This window comes from Lacerta agilis, chromosome 8 (assembly GCF_009819535.1).
Source record: "Lacerta agilis isolate rLacAgi1 chromosome 8, rLacAgi1.pri, whole genome shotgun sequence".
Lineage (NCBI taxonomy): Eukaryota > Metazoa > Chordata > Lepidosauria > Squamata > Lacertidae > Lacerta > Lacerta agilis.
Window position 1 is genome coordinate 71,228,770 of NC_046319.1, and position 21,017 is coordinate 71,249,786.

Below are 21,017 nucleotides of genomic sequence, written 5' to 3' on the forward strand. Positions count from 1 at the left end.
CTTCACGACATAGGAAAACAGCCAAGTAAACAGCTATTTTGGTGGAGGAGGGTCAAGATATTAACCGATATGCATGAAACTTCATATATAGCTATATAATCCCTAGTATAGTAAGATAAGACCTTTGGAGCAGGCATATTTTAAAAAAAGTTTTTATGAACTGCCCTAGTATGGCAGTAATTGTTCCTTGATAATTTGTCACCCCCTCCATTATGGAACTTGGTGCGGACCGCCCCCTATGCCCCCCTTGCTATGGCCCTGATTGGAGCTCCATCCATCCACTTTCTCCTTGCCATGCATAAATGTTCTGTCGTATCACCTCTTCCTCAAAACCAAAAGCCCCAAATGCTCCAATCTTTCATCCTTGAACTCCATAGCTACTCTGTATCTATCCTGTTGTTTCTCGTGAAATTCTGTGTTTTGGTGTGTTTCCCTGCAAATCAGCTTCAACCCAGGATGAGAAAAAGAATGACCTAGCTATGTTTTAAGCTCTTAACTTGTACACATCCGTAAACCCTGGATGGCCTGGGGCTGGAGAACACAGTAGCTGAAACCTGAAGGCGACATTTAGCTATACACAGAAGCAACCTTTTTTTTTAAGGCAACATCTCTGAAAAAGCGAACAACAGGAAGGCAAATTCAGGAAAGTAAGTAACCCAGAACGGATTGTTGAGCTGAAAGAAGGTAAGATTCAAGCACCTGCGACAGAGTAGATATTTTAGTCCAGTTTTGGACACAGGTATATTTGCTTGTGTTCATTCACTGAAATGCACAAACATATCTGGTGCCTTCCATTGATTAGCACCAAGGCATAATTCCCACCCATTGAGCAGCTGGAGAAAGAGTACCAGGGACAAGGAGTGTGGGCTAAGAGACCACAAATTCAAACAGGATGTTGAATCTGGGAAGGACTCAGAGAGAAGGAGTTGCAAAGAAGATTAAAGGAGATGATGCATTGGCTGAATGCGAGAGGGAGAAAAGTGCCTTTGGTTGTTCAGTACTTAAATAGATTTCAACAAGGAAACAATTGTTCATACTGTTCATAGTGGAGATTCATTGGTTTGTAAGTAGCAGGGAAGTGGATTTAGATTAAATGTTAGTCACCCATGAAACAAGCTGCTTACAAAGGTTGAGGAACCAAGAGGGTGAAGTGGGAGGGGTGGAGCTGGCCAGGCATCTGTTAGGGATATTTGAGGTCTGGGATGGCTTGTCTCTGGGAGGAGATGATTCAAAGCCATATAATGGATGAGTTTAAAAGCAGCCAGATGATATTCTGGAGAAGGTAGCAGGGGATATTTTTGAGGTAGGGGGGAACTGCAGCTGCCCAGCTGTTTCCCTGGAGCTTCAGAAAAACTTTTTTGTCTGGGCCACACTTTCAGAATAAAAATATGTTCATGCCACACCATTTTTTTTATTGATAAGACATACATTGGAAAACACAGCCAGGCTTGTCCTGGGTATCACCTGATGCTCTTGTTCTCATTTTGAAAAGATATCTATCCATATTCTGCACATTAAAAATAGATATATGATACTATACTGCCCTGAAATGTTTAAATATTTCTTTGATTGTCATTGAATCTTCCCAACACACTTGCCACACCGTTCTGCCACGCCACGCCCTTTGAGAACCACTCCTCTAGATGAACCTATGAGTCATGACTGTCCAGCATTTGACCCTTCCCTTGGGAGCCCTGTAAACCAAGGTGCTCAATATTAAATCAACGGTCAATGCCAGCTAGGTTCTCTCCACCAGAAATCTCTAGGAGTCCTGATTTCTTCCATCCCTTAAAGTCTTGGGGACAGACAGGAAGGGCAAAGGTGTCGAACACCAGGCAGTTCCAGTCATCAAAGGAGATTCTTGTGGCTATCCCATAGATAACAGGAAAGGACAGTTTAATCAGTGGGAAAGAAAAGAAATGGAAAAGTTATACAGGTCTCCCCCTTACCTAAGACCAGTTAATTTGTAGCCAGGTTGACTCTTGCTATAGGTGATGGATCTTGTTTGGAATGCAGAGTGAGGACCCTTTTGAGATTTTAAATGGCTCTCGGACTTCCGGCGAGGACGCCATTGCGGGCGGCTGAGGGTCGTTTCGGCAGTGAAACAACCCTGGCCAGCCTTGGGGGTAGGAGCTCCACTATGGCGCTGAACCCTTCTCCCGTTCCCTTTGTAAAAGGGGCGCGGGAGTGAAGGGACAACGGCGCCGGGCTGTGGAGGTATGCCCCAACCAGGCTGGTGAAGCGGCGGCCGCCGCCTGCACTGAACGAGTTCGTTCTACCTGATTTGGAAGAAAAAAAGAAGAAACCCGCAGGCCGTGAGTATGGAAATAATTGGATCTAAATTCTTTGACATTTGGCGCTCCGGGAGGTACGTTAAAAAGGAAGCCCGTTCCTCCCTTTGTTTAAAGAAGAAAATAACTGTTTTTGACTGTGACTGCTGCTGCAGTAGTGGATACAAAGTTTCGATGGAGTGTTTCTTTTGACAAGTGAGACTGGCTGAATCCCTTTTAGGGGAACTAAGTTGGTGGAAATATTTCTTCTTGAAGTTGTTGGAATGCAATCTTTTCACCCTGACTCCGGGGGAAATGGCTGCTGAAACTTATGGTTAAAGATGGAAAAATACTGAAACCTGATACCCTATGCCTACTTCTACCATGTTTGGTTTCGTTTTTAATTTGGCTTTAGACTCAGGACTGACCCATGAACAAAGGATTATTCTTTTGAAGTTAGAACTGCTAAATCAGAAATTAAATCTGTTGAACCAGGATGTCGAGGAAAAGTTATATACCACAGGAAAGACTCTTGAGAATTTTGTTAAACTGGAAGAAAACCTTGGTAGGGAACTTGAGGAAATTTTTGAAAAGCAAAGTACAGTGTCTATGCAACTCCGAGAAGATGGAAAATCCTGTTGGGGTGAGAGACCCAGGGTTAGAAGACAATTTATATCCAATTTCTGGGGTGAGAGCCCAGAAATGACGGGAAGAAGATTTGTGAATCTACAACCAGAAGATGATTGGAACTTTGAAATGGAGATGCTGGAAGGTGATGATTTGTGTATCCTGAAGCTCCCTGCAAGGACATTTATGGACTGCGTCTGGACCTGTGGATTTATAGAAAAAGGGGACATTCTGGACAATGGTGTTGGAGGGAGATGGAGAAATGTCTGGGGGGAGACCCCGAGAGGGCGAAGGAAAATGGTCAGAAAAGGGATAGGGTGAAATATTTAAAATATAATTAGGATGGCTTATTATGGTACCCTGAAGTCAGTGTGTTAAGAATTTAAGATTTTGAACTAGTGAAGAGATATGTTATTTTTCTTTATTAGCAGCAGTTTAAGTGAAATAAGATGTATGATTTGAGTTAAGAAGTAATAGGTTATTTTGAAGTAAAAATAAATATTAAGAAGTATGTTTAGATTTTTTGGATGATTTAAACTTTAGAGATGAGAAGTTATTAAAGTAAATTAGAAGTGGGACCAAAGGAGAGAAAACGGGGGAAGTCACCCAGTACAGATTCAAACAAGAAATTTTTTTATTATTATTTTTTTGTTCTAAACAAGAAAAAGAATTATTGGTGTTTTAGTGGTGGTTTGTATTTGTTTTTCATTATGTTTTGATTGTTGTGTTTGCGTTGTTGTATGTGTTTTGTTGTTCTTTGTTTTGTAAAAAAACCAATAAAACTCTTATTTAAAAAAAGAGATTTTAAATGGCTCTCATAACTGTTAGTACGGCTAGCCTTCTGAGCCCCAAATCTTGATATGCACATTTAATCCCTTTGCTACCCATTTACTACACAGTCAGTGGTTCATTGGTGCTTAATCCACCCTTATTTGAAGCCTCTGCATCATGCCTTTGTTCTTTTCCCAGTCTCCTGGTGCTGCTTACGGTATCTCCTGCACAGCGCCCCTCATTCCCTTTTCATCTGGGTCAACACTGGCCTTGTTCCCTAGCTTGCAGTTTCCTTCTAGCTAAGCGATTTAACCATTTCATTTCCTACATATCCGTAAGTAACCCAGCCTCTAGCCTCCATTTCAATTGTTGAAATAGGACAGGGCAAATTCATGGGGGGATGAGGCTATCCAGGGTTACTGGTCATGGTGGCTGTGCTTTGACTCCATGGCTGGAGGCAGCTACGCTTCTGAATACCAGTTGCTGGAAACCACAGGAGGAGAAAGTGCTCTTGCAGTTTTCTCTGTGAGAACAGGATTCTGGACTAGACAGGCCATTGGTCTAATGCAGTAGGCTCTTCTTATGTTTCCATAAGTCAGCCTGGATAGCTCAGTTGGTTAGTGTGGTGCTGATAATGCCAAGGCTTCAAGTTTGATCCCTGTATGGAACAGCTACATATTCCTGGGTATATGTTTCCAGCTGCTGTTGGACTACAACTCCCATCATCCCTAGCTAGCAGGACCAGTGGTCAGGGATGATGAGAATTGTAGTCAAAAAACTGCTGGAGACCCAAGTTTGGACCAGAAGATGATCCTCAGGGTGCCTTCCAGCTCTGTGATCTATGATTAGCTAAATGCTCTCACCCAGACATTTTCTTCTGCCATTGCTCTAGTTTTATTTGTCTCTCTTGCGTGGTAGCCTCCTACTTTTATGTGCAAAAAAAGCATATTTGTTCCTCTTTTTATTATTAAAGATTTTCTTGATTTACAAAAGTGTGTGTAATCCCTGCCCAAATCTCCCTCCTCTTCCTTGGTTGTGTCCAATTTTAGACTGGCAAAGCCCTTGGCATACAGATACCGCCTCCTTTGCACTCTGCAAAGTGCCAAGAAAACTGATTGGGTTCTATAAAAAGTGACGGTTAACAAGCCTGACGCAATGAAAGCTTACATGGAAACGAATTCCAGGTGCGCTCAATGGAACAGTGCTTTCAAAAAAGTGTGACCAAGATTGCAACCATAGCAGAACACAGTAGGACTTGCCTCTGTGCAAACAGTTGTCAGGTCAGTCTGGCTGAACACCTTGTAAAGCAGGGGTACTCGACTTCTAATCTTAAATCTTAACGTCACTTACATTTTCATGCAGTTTTATGTGGATAGTTACTATTTACAGATCTCTGTTTTGTTTCCAGCACTATGTATAGAAGGGGTTTCTTTCCTTGTTTGTTTTTCCACAGTGTCAGGGCTTGAGGCGTTTCTTGGGCCTGAAGCAGAAATTCAAAATGGTGACACACACACACACACACACACACACACACATCCCTTTTCTCCTGTTGGAGCCAGCCTCTGTTTCAATGATTTCAGTGAGTGGAAACAGGAAAGGAACACTCCACGTAGAAGCAAATTCTGTGTTTTAAAAGCACAAACTTTACACAGAACTAGTAACTGCATTTTAAATGTTGAATGAATGGAAACAGCGGGCAAAATTATTTATTTATTTATTTATTTATACCCTGCCCATCTGGGCAGCTTCCAACAAAAGAATAAAAATACATTAAAACCTCAGTCATTAAAAACTTCCCTAAACAGGGCTGCCTTCAGATGTCTTCCAAACATCAGATAGTTGTTTATTTCCTTGACATTTGATGGGAGGGCATTCCACAGGGTGGGCGCCACTACCAAGAAGGCCCTCTGCCTGGTTCCCTGTAACTTTGCTTCTCGCAGTGAGGGAACCGCCAGAAGGCCCTCGGAGCTAGACTTCAGTGTCCGGGTTGAACGATGGGAGGTGGAGGCGCTCCTTCATATTCCCATTTTTGATCACCCTCATTTTAAGAATCAGGACCACCTCTTTCCATATGAATCTACCCAGACCCTGAGATCATCTTCTGAGTCCCTCCTTTGTGTGCCTCCTCCTCGAGAGATCCAGAGAGTGGCAACACGAGAACGGGCCTTCTCTGCAGCAGCTCCCCGTTTGTGGAATGTTCTCCCTAGGGAGGTTCACCTGGTGGCATCATTATACATCTTTAGGCACCAGGCAAGAATGTTCCTCTTTAACCAGGCCTTTGGTTGACTGACATCCAATGCCCTTTTAAAATAAGTTGAGGAGAGGGGGATTATTGGTGTTATGTACTAAGCTTGGATCCTAGAACAATAGACAGGTAGGATCCGACAACTGATTGGCCTGCAGTAGCAGCCCAATCAGGCACCAGGATGGAAGCAGAATAAGCCAATCAGTGTAAATAATGTCTATAAAGCCTGAGGTTTTGGGGGGGGGCGGAATCATCCACTATTTTACGATCTGCAATAAAGAGCATGAAACCATTATGCGACTCTGAGTAAATTTCAATTGGGGTTTTTTATGTTATTATGTATTTTTTGTGATTTTATGTTGTAAGCGCCCTGAGACCTGCAGGTATAGGGCAGTATACAAATTTAACAACAAATTTAACAACAGAAGAAGAAGGTGAAGGTGAAGGTGAAGGTGAAGGTGAAGAAGAAGAAGAAGAAGAAGAAGAAGAAGAAGAAGAAGAAGAAGAAGAAGAAGAAGGGTTCTGTCTTGGGCACAGTCTTATTCAACATCTTTATCAATGACTTGGATGATGGGCTTGAGAGCATCCTGATCAAGTTTGCAGATGACACCAAATTGGGAGGGGTGGTTAATACCCCTGAGGACAGGATCACACTTCAAAATGACCTTAACAGATTAGAGAACTGGGCCAAAGCAAACAAGATGAATTTTAACAGGGATAAATGTAAAGTACTACACTTGGGCAAAAAAAAATGAAAGGCACAAATACAGGATGGGTGACACCTGGCTTGAGAGCAGTACATGTGAAAAGGATCTAGGAGTCTTGGTAGACCATAAACTTGACATGAGTCAACAGTGTGATGCAGCAGCTAAAAAGCCAATGCAATTCTGGGCTGCATCAATAGAAGTATAGCATCTAGATCAAGGGAAGTAATAGTACCACTGTATTCCGCTCTGGTCAGACCTCACCTGGAATACTGTGTCCAGTTCTGGGCACCACAGTTCAAGAAGGATACTGACAAGCTGGAACGTGTCCAGAGGAGGGCAACCAAAATGGTCAAAGGCCTGGAAACGATGCCTTATGAGGAACGGCTTAGGGAGCTAGGTATGTTTAGCCTGGAGAAGAGAAGGTTAAGGGGTGATATGATAGCCATGTTCAAATATATCAAAGGATGTCATATAGAGGAGGGTGAAAGGTTGTTTTCTGCTGCTCCAGAGAAGCAGACACGGGGCAATGGATTCAAACTACAAGAAAGAAGATTCCACCTAAACATTAGGAAGAACTTCCTGACAGTAAGAGCTGTCCAACAGTGGAATTTGCTGCCAAGGAGTGTGGTGGAGTCTCCTTCTTTGGAGGTCTTTAAGAGGAGGCTTGACAGCCATCTGTCAGGAATGCTTTGATGGTGTTTCCTGCTTGGCAGGGGGTTGGACTGGATGGCCCTTGTGGTCTCTTCCAACTCTATGATTCGAAGAAGAAGAAGAAGAAGAAGAAGAAGAAGAAGAAGAAGAAGAAGAAGAAGAAGAAGAAAACTTTCATACTTGGTGTAGGTGGAAGGAGACTGTGAGCAGCAACTTCAAGACCCCTGCTCTCCCTTCTTAATCTTTTATCTTTAAAGCGAACATATCTAGATAGCCTGTCAAATAGAGAACTGTCCTACAGAGAGTTAGGGGTGAGCAAGGAGGTGGTGACACCATATTGTTCAGTGTGGTGAAACTGGATGAACAGGCATTCAAGTGGCAAATGCAGCTCAATGTAAAGATGGAGGAAGTGGTTCACATTAAGGAAAAAACAACCTAACTTCACATACACACAAATGGCATCTGAAATAGTGGTAACTGACCTGGAGAAAGATTGTGGGGTCATGGTGGACAGCTTGATGGAAATGTCAACTCAACCTATGGCGAGTGGCTGTGAAAAGGGCAAATTCCATGTTAGGGGCCATGAAAGAAGATAGGCAGGCAGGCAGGCAGGCAGACTGGTTGATTGATATTGATATTGATATTGATATTGATATTGATATTGCTGTACAAATCTATAGTTTGACTGTGTTTGGAATCCAGTGTATAGTTCTGGTTGTCACCCCTCAAACAGGTTATTATAGATCTGGAAAAGGTACCCAAATGGGGAATGAAATTTTCAAAGGATTGGATGGAACTCTTGCCTTGTGAGAAAAGGTTACACACTTGGGGCTTCTTAGCACAGAAGAAGGTGACAAAGGGGGAATAAGACAGAGGTATCCAGGGCCAGCGCGTCCATTTAGGCGAACTAGGCAATTGCCTAGGGCACCAAAATGGAGGGGGCACTGGCCAGGCTTGGGCAGGACGGTCTAGGAGCAGCTTCTCCGCTGTAGCGGAGAGGTGCTGCTTGCCCCCTACACCACCCCCACCTCCCGCTAAAGCAGGCTTGGGGGGGCGGGGGGCACCAGAAGGTGGTTCGCCTAGGGCGCAAGAAGCCCTAGCACCGGTCCTGGAGGTATCTAAAATTATGCATGGGTTGGGGAAAGCGATTGAGACATTTTCTTCTTCCTCCATCCTTTCTATCTCTAGAGCCCAAGGTCACCCAATGTAGCTGAACTTTAGAAGATTCGTGAGAATGCAAAAGGAAGTGTTTCTTCACATTCTGCATTGTTAGACATGTGGCATTTGCTGCCACAAGAAGCAGTGAAGGCCACCAATCGGGTGGCTTTAAAAGGGGGTTGGAAAAAAGTACAGGGAGGTTAATGACTTCTAGTCATGACAGTTGTGCATGTACTGCCTCCAGCATCAAAGGTGGTGTACTTCTGAAGTCCAGTTGCTGTGACACTCGTGCCCTGTTTGGGGGCTTCCCAACGGCATCTAGTTGGCCATTGTGGGAACAGCATGCTGGACCAGATGGGCATTTGGCCTGATCCAGCAGTGTCTTCTTACTTTCTTTAAGACACAGGAGCACCTTGCTTTTCAAACTACAGGCACCCACAAACACCCCTTACGTGCAATCAACTCGTGCGCGAGCGCACATATGTGTGGCACTGGGAAATAAATAAATAGATTCTAAATAGAGTCCTTGTGGCTTGCGAGGAGAGCCTCCCTGGAGCCCAAAGAGGACTTTGGTTTGGGTGGAGGAAGCCCCAAAGAAACCGGAGGCTTTGTTTAGGATGCTCGGCATCCTCACCTAACAGCTGACGCACGTGGTAGCACACCAGCAGCTTTTCCACACATCCTCCAGCCTCCAGCCAGCCCCAGCATTGTAGATACACCATACATTTAATGCACATTTCCCCCTCACCAAAGAATCCTGGAAACTAGTTTGTTAAGGGTGCTAGGAATTGTAGCTCGGGGGGGGGGGTTAAACTACAGTTTCCAGGGTTGTTTGGGGGGACATCCCACTAAATGGGAAACCCAGTCAGATGGGTGGGGTATTATTATTATTATTATTATTATTATTATTATTATTATTATTATTATTATTATTCGCTTTAAATGTGCAGTGGGTATGCAGCCTGTGTGCCTTTGTTTATGTGCATGTGCAGATTTTAAGCAAATCTACGTCCTCTTTTACCGGCCTTGGCAATGTGTAAGAGACAGTGCTCTTGCTACCATTGGGGAGATTCTGTTTCTACTGCCCCAGGCACTAAAATGTAGGGCTGTTTCTAAACTCTGGTAAGATCCTCAGCTCACGGCTCCCTGGAACTCTGTTCAGAAGCCAGTTTTGCAGGTGAAATGCCCTGGCAGACAGCCATTCGGTTTCGAAAGGCATTTTTTTAATTTAAAAAATGGAGTGCAGCTGCAGGTCAGCAATGCTGTCCTCACGCAACACATAAGTTCAGGATGAAGTGTCAAAACCGATACAAGCGCCCTTTGTAAAAATGCCTGTGGCGTATGCTGCACCCATCCCCATTTGCGAGGGACAGTCCCTATTTGCTGGAACCTCTTCCTACTGAGTCTGCGTTTGCGGGGAGAAGTGGAGCTCACTGAGCTCAGTTTGTACACAGTAAGACAAAAACAGTGTTGGACAGTGTTCTTGAAGCGACTAGCATGAGTTTGGCCAAACTGCAGGAGGCAGTGAAAGATAGGCGTGCCTGGCGTACTCTGGTCCGTGGGGTCACGAAGAGTCGGACACGACTGAACAACAACAAAGACAAAAACAAAAGAAATCACTCTTCTCCACACAACAACCAATCAGATGCCTCTGAGAATCCCACAAGAACAAGGTGGAAGGCAACAGACCTTTCCCTTAAATTTGCCCCTCAACTGTTATTCAAAGGTAGACTGCCTCTGAATCTTCAATTTACAAATAGCTACTGATAGATCAACCCTCCATGAATTGACTAAAGTCAATGAAGGCCTAGTGGTCCCGCCCTCCCTTCCCAGGTGGGCGGTGTTTGTGGCACCGGGCGGGATCACCTGGTCAGGTTCCACTCCCCCTGGCTCAGGTCTGCCCTTGGGCTGCCTCCGGCCAGGATGGACAAAGGACAGAGGCCGGGGGCGGGGTCAAGGGCCAGGTAAAAGCGGCAGAGCCGCCCAGATTTCCCCCTTTTTGGTCTAGCACCTACAAACTCATAGCACTATAATGGTCTCCTCTAAATCACTGCCTTGCCACAGTTTAATCATACCTTCTCCTTTTCAGAGAATCCCTGGCATGGGAAAATCCAGATTGAAGGAATGTTTGGAAAGCCAGTGATTTGGAGGCTATCTTACGGACACTAAGGAATGGATGGAATGACTGGAGATTACTATCCACATTGAACAGCAGTATGGATGAGTGCTGGTTTTCAGAGACATACTGCTTTTATTACTGGAGGCAATACATAGCCATCATGAGCCTCTTAACCCTTGGATGAAAGAGAGATGAGAGATCTTCCTTGTGTTACCTGTGGCTGCGCTCCTGTGCACACTGGCTTCTGAGTAAGCCTGCAAGAGCTCAGGCTGCAACCATTCATTCTGTTTGTCATTATTAGTATCTATAAGGAGATTTGTGCACAGAGCTTTCAAAATGTTCAGAGCAGTTCTCTGGCTTGCAGTCCTTACGACGACCCTGTATGGTGAGTCAATATTATTATCTCACCTGCCCTTATTCTGCAGATCAGGGGTGCTATTTTGTCCTCAGGAACGTGGGTGCCCATCGCTGCAACGCAGACATGCTGGCGTGTGACGCCGCACGTCTGTGGTTGCAGGGGCTGGCAGCAACTCATCTTCTTCCTCCTATCCATAGCCAGCGAGGCACCCTTCTCCTTGGGGTGGGGCTCGGACTCAGAGGCAGATAGACTCTGCCTCCACGCCGAGCTCCACCTCCCCGGAAAAGGGGTGCCTCACTCACTGGCTGCAAAGGCGCCACTGCCGCCTGCCAGCTTTTTTCATTGACTTTGTGGGTGCCCAGCCGCCACAATCATACAAAGTGTGACCTGAAAGTTTGGTGAATGGCCACAGAAATCGGACAGCGGGAAATATTCGAACATACAATCAGCATCGGAAACCCACAAAATGCTCACAATTGTCTACGGAGATGAAGCTGTTAACTTGAAAGACAGTGTATGAGTGGTTTAAGCATTTCTGTGAAGGACGGCTAGGGCTGGATTTAGGTTTGATGAGGCCCTAAGCTACTGAAGGTAATGCGGCCCTTTATATGTCCAACTGTCCTTTGTCAACACCAAATTGTCGCTGTTTTTGTGTGTTGAATATATGCTATATGGTAATTTATGGACCTAATAGGTATCTAAAGCTATTTGCACATAACAAATAGGAGCCTACACACTGTTGCTGTATGTAGGTTTTATTTTATTTGTTTTTTATCTTATATTTGGGAAATGTACATCCAGTATTTTTTTCCTTTAATTTTTTGGGGGGCCCTCAAGAGAGTGGGGCCCTAAGCTATAGCTTGTTTAGCTTATATGTAAATCTGGCACTGAGGACGGCAAACCATTGAAGATGACCCTCAGTCTGGCAGACGGTCAATGAGCAGAACGGCAGCAAATGTCGACAGTGTTTATGAGTTATTGATTTGGGACTGCCGTTTGTCTGTCCGAATGCTGGCGGAAGAACTGCATATTCCACATGAAATCATTACTGAGTTGCCCCACCCTCCATATTCTCCCGACCTGGCCCCACCGGATTTCTTTCTTTTTCCGAAACCAAAATCTGCCCTGAAAGGGCACAGATTTTGCAACATTTCACACATCCAAGCTGCTGTGACGAGGAAACTGAAAGCAGTACGAAAAGAGGACTTCTCCAGAAGTTTCCAACAATTCTACGAATGTTGTCAATGGAGCATTGTATCAGAGGGGGCCTACTCTGAAGGCCTGTAAGGTATGTAAGCATGGGTGGCGCTGTGGTCTAAACCACAGAGCCTAGGCCTTGCCGATCAGAAGGTCGGCAGTTCGAATTCCCGCGAAGGGGTGAGCTCCCGTTGTTCGGTCCCAGCTCCTGCCCACCTAGCAGTTTGACAGCACATCAGTCAAAGTGCAAGTAGATAAATAGGTACCGCTCCTGTCAGAAGGTAAATGGCGTTTCCATGTGCTGCTCTGGTTCACCAGAAGCGGCTTAGTCATGCTGGCCACATGACCCAGAAGCTGTCTGCGGACAAACACCAGCTCCCTCGACCTATAGAGTGAGATGAGCGTGAAACCCCAGAGTCGTCCGGGACCGGACCTAACGGTCAGGGGTACCTTTACCTTTAAGGTATGTATGTTCGAATATTTCTTGCTGTCCGATTTCTGTGACCATTCACTGAACTTTCTGGTCACACCTTGTGTTACTGTGGGTGCCCAAGCACTCACAGTCCCCTGGAGTTGACTCCTGTGTTGCAGATTGGGCAAAAGCAAACCCAGGCACTCCCACAGGCACTTCGTGAGTTTGGGGCAAGGGCAAAATTCAAACCAGGGACTTCCTGACATGTTGCTCACCCCCTTAGCTGCTATTTTAAACTTTGAGTCCATTTAGTGACACAGCTTGTTTCTGAAGCCAATAGGGAGCAGGCTACAGCAAAGCAAATGAATGCAAAATACTTACATAGCCTTCAGTGATGTGTAATCACAGTGGGTGGGTGCTCAGTTATCCTTGGCTGTGCATACAGAGGTGTTAAAAACCATACAAGAATGTCTGAATAGCCAGTATTTCCTTGGAATTGAAACCAGTGGGTCTCTGACTCTAAACATGGGCTGGGCAATGAACACTAAGAAGTGGGGCATGGGGAAGGCTTAGCTTTACGCAGCTATGGCATGCCTTAGTCATGTCGCCAAAAAAGCCAATTCCCATGGCATCTGGTAGGAGGAGGAGAAGGAGAGCCACTTATGTCATGAAACTAGGTGTGTCTTTCAGCCCCCTTGCTTACAGTTGCTGCCTGTCCCTCATGCCACTGGAGGTGAAAGACTGGGAAATGATGGATGGACAAAAGCTTGGCAAGGAAAAGAGAAACCCAGAAGCAATGTTTGCAAAGGGCTGTCGGTAATACCTGAAGGGTGTTTGCAAACCCAGAGGTGGGCAGAGCTGTGGTTTAGGATGGAGGGGGAGGGAGGAAACTTTGGGGGCTGGAACAGAGTGGAGATGCAGCTGTGGTTTAAGGCTATATGCCTTGCAATAAAATCCTCTGTGTTTATTCAGAATTATGTCCCTGTGTGTGCATTGGTAGGGCTTATCTCTAGGTAGCTGGGCATTGGATTGCAGCCTTGATGCTGCAAGGTAAGCAAGATGTGGGCCTAGGAATAGGCAGTTTAAAGTTCATTCAGAAAGCTGCCATATTGTCCACTTACAGGCTTTATTTTATTTAACTGAATGTAAAAAGGTAAAGGGACCCCTGACCATTAGGTCCAGTCGCGGAAGACTCTGGGGTTGCGGTACTCATCTCGCGTTACTGGCTGAGGGAGCCGGCGTACATCTTCCAGGTCATGTGGCCAGCATGACAAAGCCGCTTCTGGAGAACCAGAGCAGTGCACGGAAATGCTGTTTACCTTCCCACTGGAGTGGTACCTATTTATCTACTTGCACTTTTGATGTGCTTTCGAACTGCTAGGTGGGCAGGAGCTGGGACCAAGCAACAGGAGCTCACCCCGTCGCGGGGATTCGAACCGCCAACCTTCTGATCGGCAAGCCCTAGGCCACCCGCGTCCCTTATATCCCCCTTAATCATCCACAACCTCTAAGCAGTTTGCATAGCATATAAAAAGGTTATTGAAAAACATTGCTAAAGCTGACCATTAAAAGCAAACTCTCAAATGTGCCAAAATATCAGCAGTTGTTAAAAATATACATTACAAAATAGAATACTAAGTTAAAATTACAGGTCTGGGTACGCTTGCTTAAACAAATGAGCAAAAAAGTATTTAGCAGCTGCAGAAAACAATACAGGGAAGGGGCCTGCCTAGTGTCAATGAACCTTTAAAATATCTCTCAAATTATTGTTTTCACTGATTCACCCCACCCCAGTCTCTGAGAGGTGGAAGATTCCAGGTTTCCAGGTGCACTTACTCAGGGTCTGTGTTTCCTTTTTGGGAATGAGGCACAGCAGAGACGATAGTGTCTTTAGGATAGATGATTTATTTACAAATACAGTATACTGTATACAACTTGAGCCTACGATGGAGGGGTTCACAGCACCAACACCCCGAAAGGGTCTTGTTTCTCCCATAGCTGCAACCTTGGATGCAAACAGAAACTTCTGAGAATTTTACTATGCCTGCCTTACCCCAAATTCGGACTTGCTCGTGGGGTTGTGGGGAGGTGGCAAGGGGACAGATCTGCACCGCCTTTCAGATCACTGCGAGGACACACACCTGCCACACAAAATATGTGCATGCACATTATCCATTATGCGTACACACATATATAAATCTGTGCACACACGCTTTCATGCAGTCCCACACAAATGCATGGCGATTCTGCCTCCTCCAATGGCTTTCCTCCTCCCTGTTACCTTTCCTCTAGCTGGAGTGACAGCGAGAAAGATAAGGACAGGGAGACTAGCATGCCTCCCAAGCCAAGTGGAACCACTGACAATTGCCTCGGGGGCAGCAATCAGTCAAGTGTGCCAAGCCCAGGCTAACTTCCCACAGATCTGTTACTTGGCAAATGGTGCCTAAGCTGCATTTTGTGTGTGTGTGTGTGTGTGTGTGTGTGTGTGTGCATGCGCGCATGCAAGCAGATTTATTTCTCTGCTGCTTTTCGCAAAGGAAAGAGGGAGGGTATATCATGGCTCGGAAATCCTCTCCTGTCTTCCTGACAATCTCATTTTTTTCCTTGGTCACCTACAAATAAACCGGCTGAGTTTCAGGATCAGATATAGATGCTAAGGAGGAATGGATGTGCTGGCTGTCGTTAAGTTGGGAAGGCTATGGGACACTCATGCTGTACGGACCACTTACTCCGCAAAGGGAGCCATACGTGTTCGTTTACTGGCGGTGCAAAATGCTCTTAGTAGGGCTTTGATGGGAGACAAGGTTGTCCTATCTGACGGAAAGGGTGGCCTGGTGTACGACTGGTGGCATGTGTGCTTTTACAAAGAGCTGACAGGCATTGAGGACAGAACTGTGGGCATTGCCTTCTCCTCTGGCCAGTTTATTGCTTATTATTGCATTTCTGTGTCATCTCCCCTGCAAGCAGTTCTAGGTGGTGAGCATGGTCCCCTCCTTCCACATTTTTTCATTGCAGCAAACCTATGACGTTGGTTAGGCTGAGAGACAGCGACTGGCTCAAGTTTACCCAGTCAGCTTCATCATGACTGAGTTGGGATTTGAACCTTGGTCTCCTAAGTCCCAGGCCAACCCTCTAACCAGGCCTAGTGCTTGAATGCCCGAGGCCTACCTATTAAATTTTTGTAACAGCCTATTCCATAAAATGTGTTCTTTTAAAGACATATATATCAGACCCTCCATGTCCCTATTTTCCAGGGACAGTTGCGGATTTACAGAAGCTGTCCCAGTTTTTGATTTGATCTCAGAATGTCCCGCTTTTCCTTAGGATGTCCCTATTTTCATCAGAGAAATGTTGGAAGGTATGGAGTTATGCAACACCTGAGCCAATGAGATACAGTATAGACTTTAGAAGACACCTGAAGGCAGCCCTGTATAGGGAAGTTTTATAATGTTTAATGTTTTATTGTGTTTAGTATATGTTTGAAGTTGCCCAGAGTGGCTGGGGCAACCCAGTCAGATGGGCAAGGTATAAATAATAAAAGGGTTGTTGTTGTTGTTAAATAGGATGTCGGACCCTCCAAGTGTCCCTATTTTCCAGGGACAGTCCCAGATTTACAGAAGCTGTCCCAGTTTCTGATTGATCTCGGAATGTCCCACTTTTCCTTAGGACGGCCCTATTTTCATCAGAGAAATTTGGGGTGGTATGGAATTATGCGACTCCTGAGCCAAGAAGATAAGTAACTGTACAACCTCAGGTAGGTAGCTATGTTGGTCTCATAGCTGTCAACTTTTCCCTTTTTTAAAGGGAAATTCCCTTATTCCGAATAGGATTCCTCGCAAGAAAAGGGAAAAGTTGACAGCTATGGTTGGTCTGATGCAGTCAAAATAAATTTTAAAAAATTAAAAATTGTCCAGTAGCACCTTAAAGACCAACTAAGTTTGTTCTGTGTATAAGCTTTCGTGTGCATGCATCTGAAGAAGTGTGCGCTGTGGGTTAAACCAAAGAGCCTAGGGCTTGCTGATCAGAAGGTCGGTGGTTCGAATCCCCATGACAGGGTGAGCTCCCGTTGCTTGGTCCCAGCTCCTGCCCACCTAGCAGTTCAAAAGCACGTCAAAGTGCAAGTAGATAAATAGGTACCGCTCCAGCGGGAAGGTAAATGGCGTTTCCGTGCGCTGCTCTGGTTCACCAGAAGCAGCTTGGTCATGCTGGCCACATGACCTAGAAGCTGTATGCTGGCTCCCTCGGCCAGTAACGTGAGATGAGCACCGCAACCCCAGAGTCGGACACAACAGGACCTAATGGTCAGGGGCAGAGCCGTCTTAAGGGGATCTGCCGCCCTGGCGCGGCTATCCCTCCGGCGCCCCCGCCATGCCGCCTCTCCGCCGCCTCCCTCCCGCGCTTGCTGCCCCTTGGGAGGGGGGTGGGCGAGCGGGGGATGAGGGGCGTGGCGCTGGAGCGGCGCAGGGCTCTGCGCGCCCTTCCAGCGCTTCCGGGACGGGAGGCGAGGGCGGCCGGCTCGCGCTCCCGCGCGCATCCGGATGGCGCGGCGCAGCCGGGCGGCGCAGCTGGGCAGCTTGTGCTCCATTGGGTGGGCGGCCGGCTGCGCGCGGAGCGCGAGCTGCCCGGCTGCGCGCAGGAGCGCGAGCCGGCCGCCCTCGCCTCCCGTCCCGGAAGCGCTGGAAGGGCGCGCAGAGCTGTGCTCCTGTGCTCTGCTGGGCAGCCAGAGGGCATGGCGTGGCCGGCCAGCTCCCTTGCCGGGAGTCAGAGGGCGCTGCCGGCAGGCGCTGCCAGCGGGGCTGGAGGACGGAGGCGCCTTCCAGGCCATTGCGCCCTGGCGCGCCGCGCCACCAGCCCCAATGGATGAGACGGCTCTGGTCAGGGGTCCCTTTACTTTTACCTAAGGTGCTACTGGACAATTTTTTAATTTTTTAATTTATTTGTACAACCTTTAGAGGACATCTAAAGGCAGGCCTATGTAGGAAAGTTATTTAATGTTTAATGGGTGGCATATACCGGTAGATAATAAAATTGTTGTTGTTGTTATATAGGACATCCCTATTTTTATCGGTGAAATGTTGGAGGGTAAGATATATATCTGAAAATGCAATGCTCCAGAACCTGAATGAGAGTTTCTTTTATGGAGGAAAGTCTTGGGGTGGCCACATCATTGTTTGAGATAAAATGCAGAGGGTGGACTACTGAAGTCTTGACTATGCCTGGTCTTTGGCCTTTCTGCTATCGCTTCACATTTCAGGGGAAAGCCCTTTGAACTGGAAGTTACAGGCTGTCCTGGCTATGGGGGGATTTGCCCTTTGCTGACCCGTTAGGCGGGGATGTTGTCCTGGGATTGGGAAGCCCTAAAAGAGATTGCAGGCCAGCTTCTGAAGTGACTAATCCCAGCAGCATCTGCAGCAGAGATTCCGTGTGTCAAAACTTGAGGCGGGGTGACATAAACCAGAATGGGGCCTGGCTTCTGTGAAGGCAGAGGAGAGATTTTGCGAGAGATGCGCAGAAGTCAAAATAAATTTCACTCCAGCAGCAGAGTCCCTGGTGTCCGTTTTTGGACCAGAGCGAAAGTTTCATGTGGTTTAACGACATGGGAGGCTGTTCTCTTTAACATGGAAGTTCTGTGTAAAGGGGGGGAAAGAAATCTCTGAGGGCAATTGTGTGTCTGACTCAGAAAGAAATAAAAACCTCTGACTGTGGGATACATGTAAAAATGGCCACACATGTTTAAAATATGCATACTCTGTCATATATTCCCCAAAACTAGCAGTTGACGTCTGGTTAAAAAAAAACCAATACACAATATACACAATACTAAGATACACAATATACATTTACAGCACTCACATTTATACCACTTTAACAGTACTGGTTTCTGCCAAATAATTTTGGGAAATGTAGTTTAAGAGTGCTGGGAATTGTAGTTCTGTGAGAGGTCCCCCAGCAACTCTCAGCACTCTTCACAAACGACACTTCCCCGAATCCTTGGGAAATCCGTGGCTGTTAAATTGGTATTTGGTATTTACCCGGTATAACATTTTAACTTTTAAACAGGACCTTTGTTTGTATTTTAATGTGGTTTTTATTCAGGCTGTTTTGGTCAGACGAAAGAAATCTTAGCCTGAGTTTGAATTGAATAATATTAAACTCTGCATACGTTCTGGTGAAAAAGCAAGATAGTTATTACTATTATTACTAATTATTAAAGATTATCTATAACTTGGCTTTTTTCCAAGCAGCTCAAGACAGCATACATGGTTCCTCTCTGCTCCTTTTGTTCTCACAACTACCCTGTGAGGTAGGCCGGGCTGAGAGAAAGAGTGACTGGTGACTCTCAGCAGGCACCATTTTAGAAGAAGGCATAGGGGGTGCTTCTTTCGTTAGAACTTGTATTAAAAACAGATGGGTTTTTTATTTAAAAAAAAATTGCCCAATTGACTACAAGTTGCAGGACTAAGAATTTTGTGTTATATCCTACTATTACTCCAAGGAGCTGGAATTGATTATTCCCGCACCCTGCCCCATATTATCCTCTTGCACAACAACACTATGACGGAGCTCAGGCTGCAAGTGACTGGCATTAAATTAGGGGTGCCATACATCCAGAATTTTCCAGACATTGCCATGATTCACCCTTCAAAAACGACATCCAGGCGGAATTTTTGAAAGACCTTGAAATGGGGGGGGGGGGATAGGGAGTTTAATCTTTCCACCTGAAAAGGACCAGAGGCATTCATATCTCACAGCAGAGGTGAAATTTAGAGGTGACCAGGGCAGGCCTAGCCTGCTTATTTTTGTATTGGAGTCTCAATATTAAACGTGTGTGTGTGTTTGTGGCCCTATACTGTACTGGTATGATAACCTAGATAGATAGATTTTGAAACCGATGATGACATTTTCCCTAGCTAAAAATGAAAAAGAGGGGTAGTAATGTGCCTTTTGTTGCTATATATGACAAGAATATGCCGTCCTCCAACTCTCTTATTTAAATTTGTATTGGTTTGTATTTCTTAATACAGTCCATATAGATGAGCATGTTTTTTAAGAATGTAGACTTACAGATTTATGGATACGTCAATATTTATAATACATTGGAACACAATGATAAGATAATGGCCTATCTGGCCGCCACCCTTTTCTCTTTTATGTCGTGTCATAAAATGTGTGTGTGTGTGTTTGTGTGTGTACTTTTAATTACTTTTTCTTTAATAAAATTGAAGGGGGGATACTGGATCCCACCCACTCATCCCACTCACTGGCAGAGGAAGAGGAGTGTGGGGGAAGCTGATCCCGGTAGGGTGCCATCGCGGCTGCCCCCCCCTGCCCGCGCTGGGTGCCCCGCCCCCGCCTGCTCTCTGCCCTGCCCCCAGGTACCGGAGCCTGAAGCTCCACCACTGATCCCACTGGGTGTCTTCTGACATGTCAGCGTCTCTCCGCCTAACCTGCCTCACAGGGTTGTTGTGTATGCCAACTTGAGCTCTTTGGAGAAAAGGTGGGAGATAAATGCAGTAAGAAATGAAAATAAAATTTTGAAGGCCATACTGGTTGGCATCTTGCTCTCACAGGAGCCAACCAGTCAGCTCCGAGATCCCCACAAGCAGCGCCTGAGCCCAACAGGTTGTCCAACGTGGGATTCGAACCCACGGCCCTGAAATTAAGAGTCTCGTGCTCTATGGGATATAAACCACACAATTATACAAGAGCCCAGCAAACATTATAATGCTTCTGGTTTTGTTTTGTCTAGCTTCCCTCACGGCCTTGGCACTTAACGGGCCCAGGAGGACCCACAATTTGACGCATGATATGTCTGTTGCCTCATAACATCTGTTCATGGGCTCCTTTCTTCTTGTTTGCCAACCGTGTCTCACAGATGCGCCTGCCCTGTTTTATAACCCAGGGATCCCCTTATCAGCTCCTTGACTTGCCCCCTCCAGTAACACATCTGACCCACATCTTTGACCCCTGGCCATCATCTGTTCTGATCCCCTTCCTCCTCCTCCTCCCCCCAGCTCAAACACTCTCCTTTAGCCCAAATCCACATCCTAGTCTCCATCTCTACCCTCCCCATCCCACAGCTGGACTGCCCCACCCTCCAATTTTCTTCCAAAATCCACCCAGCCAGATTACTAAAAACAAATCCCCCTGCCTTCCCGCCCGGCTTTTGCAGAGGGGGAAAATCTTTTTTCTTCTCCACAAGGCACTGGAGAACTTTAGTACCGTACTACTACTGACAGCTGTTCCTGGAAATTCTCCGGGTTCGTCCCCACCCTCCCTGCAAAATGTGAAGAGGCTTGGATAGTGGCAGCCGCCTTGTGCGCGCTTTCTCGGGAATAAACCCATCAAGGTCAGGGAGGCTTACTTCCGAGTAAACGCACGCAGGAGGATCATTCTCCAGACGAAAAAAAAGGGCTCAACGCGAGTGACACAGCATATCTTTGTGGGGGGAAATAACCACAGTCAAAGCGCACCCACCCACGTCCCAGGAAATCCGGGAAC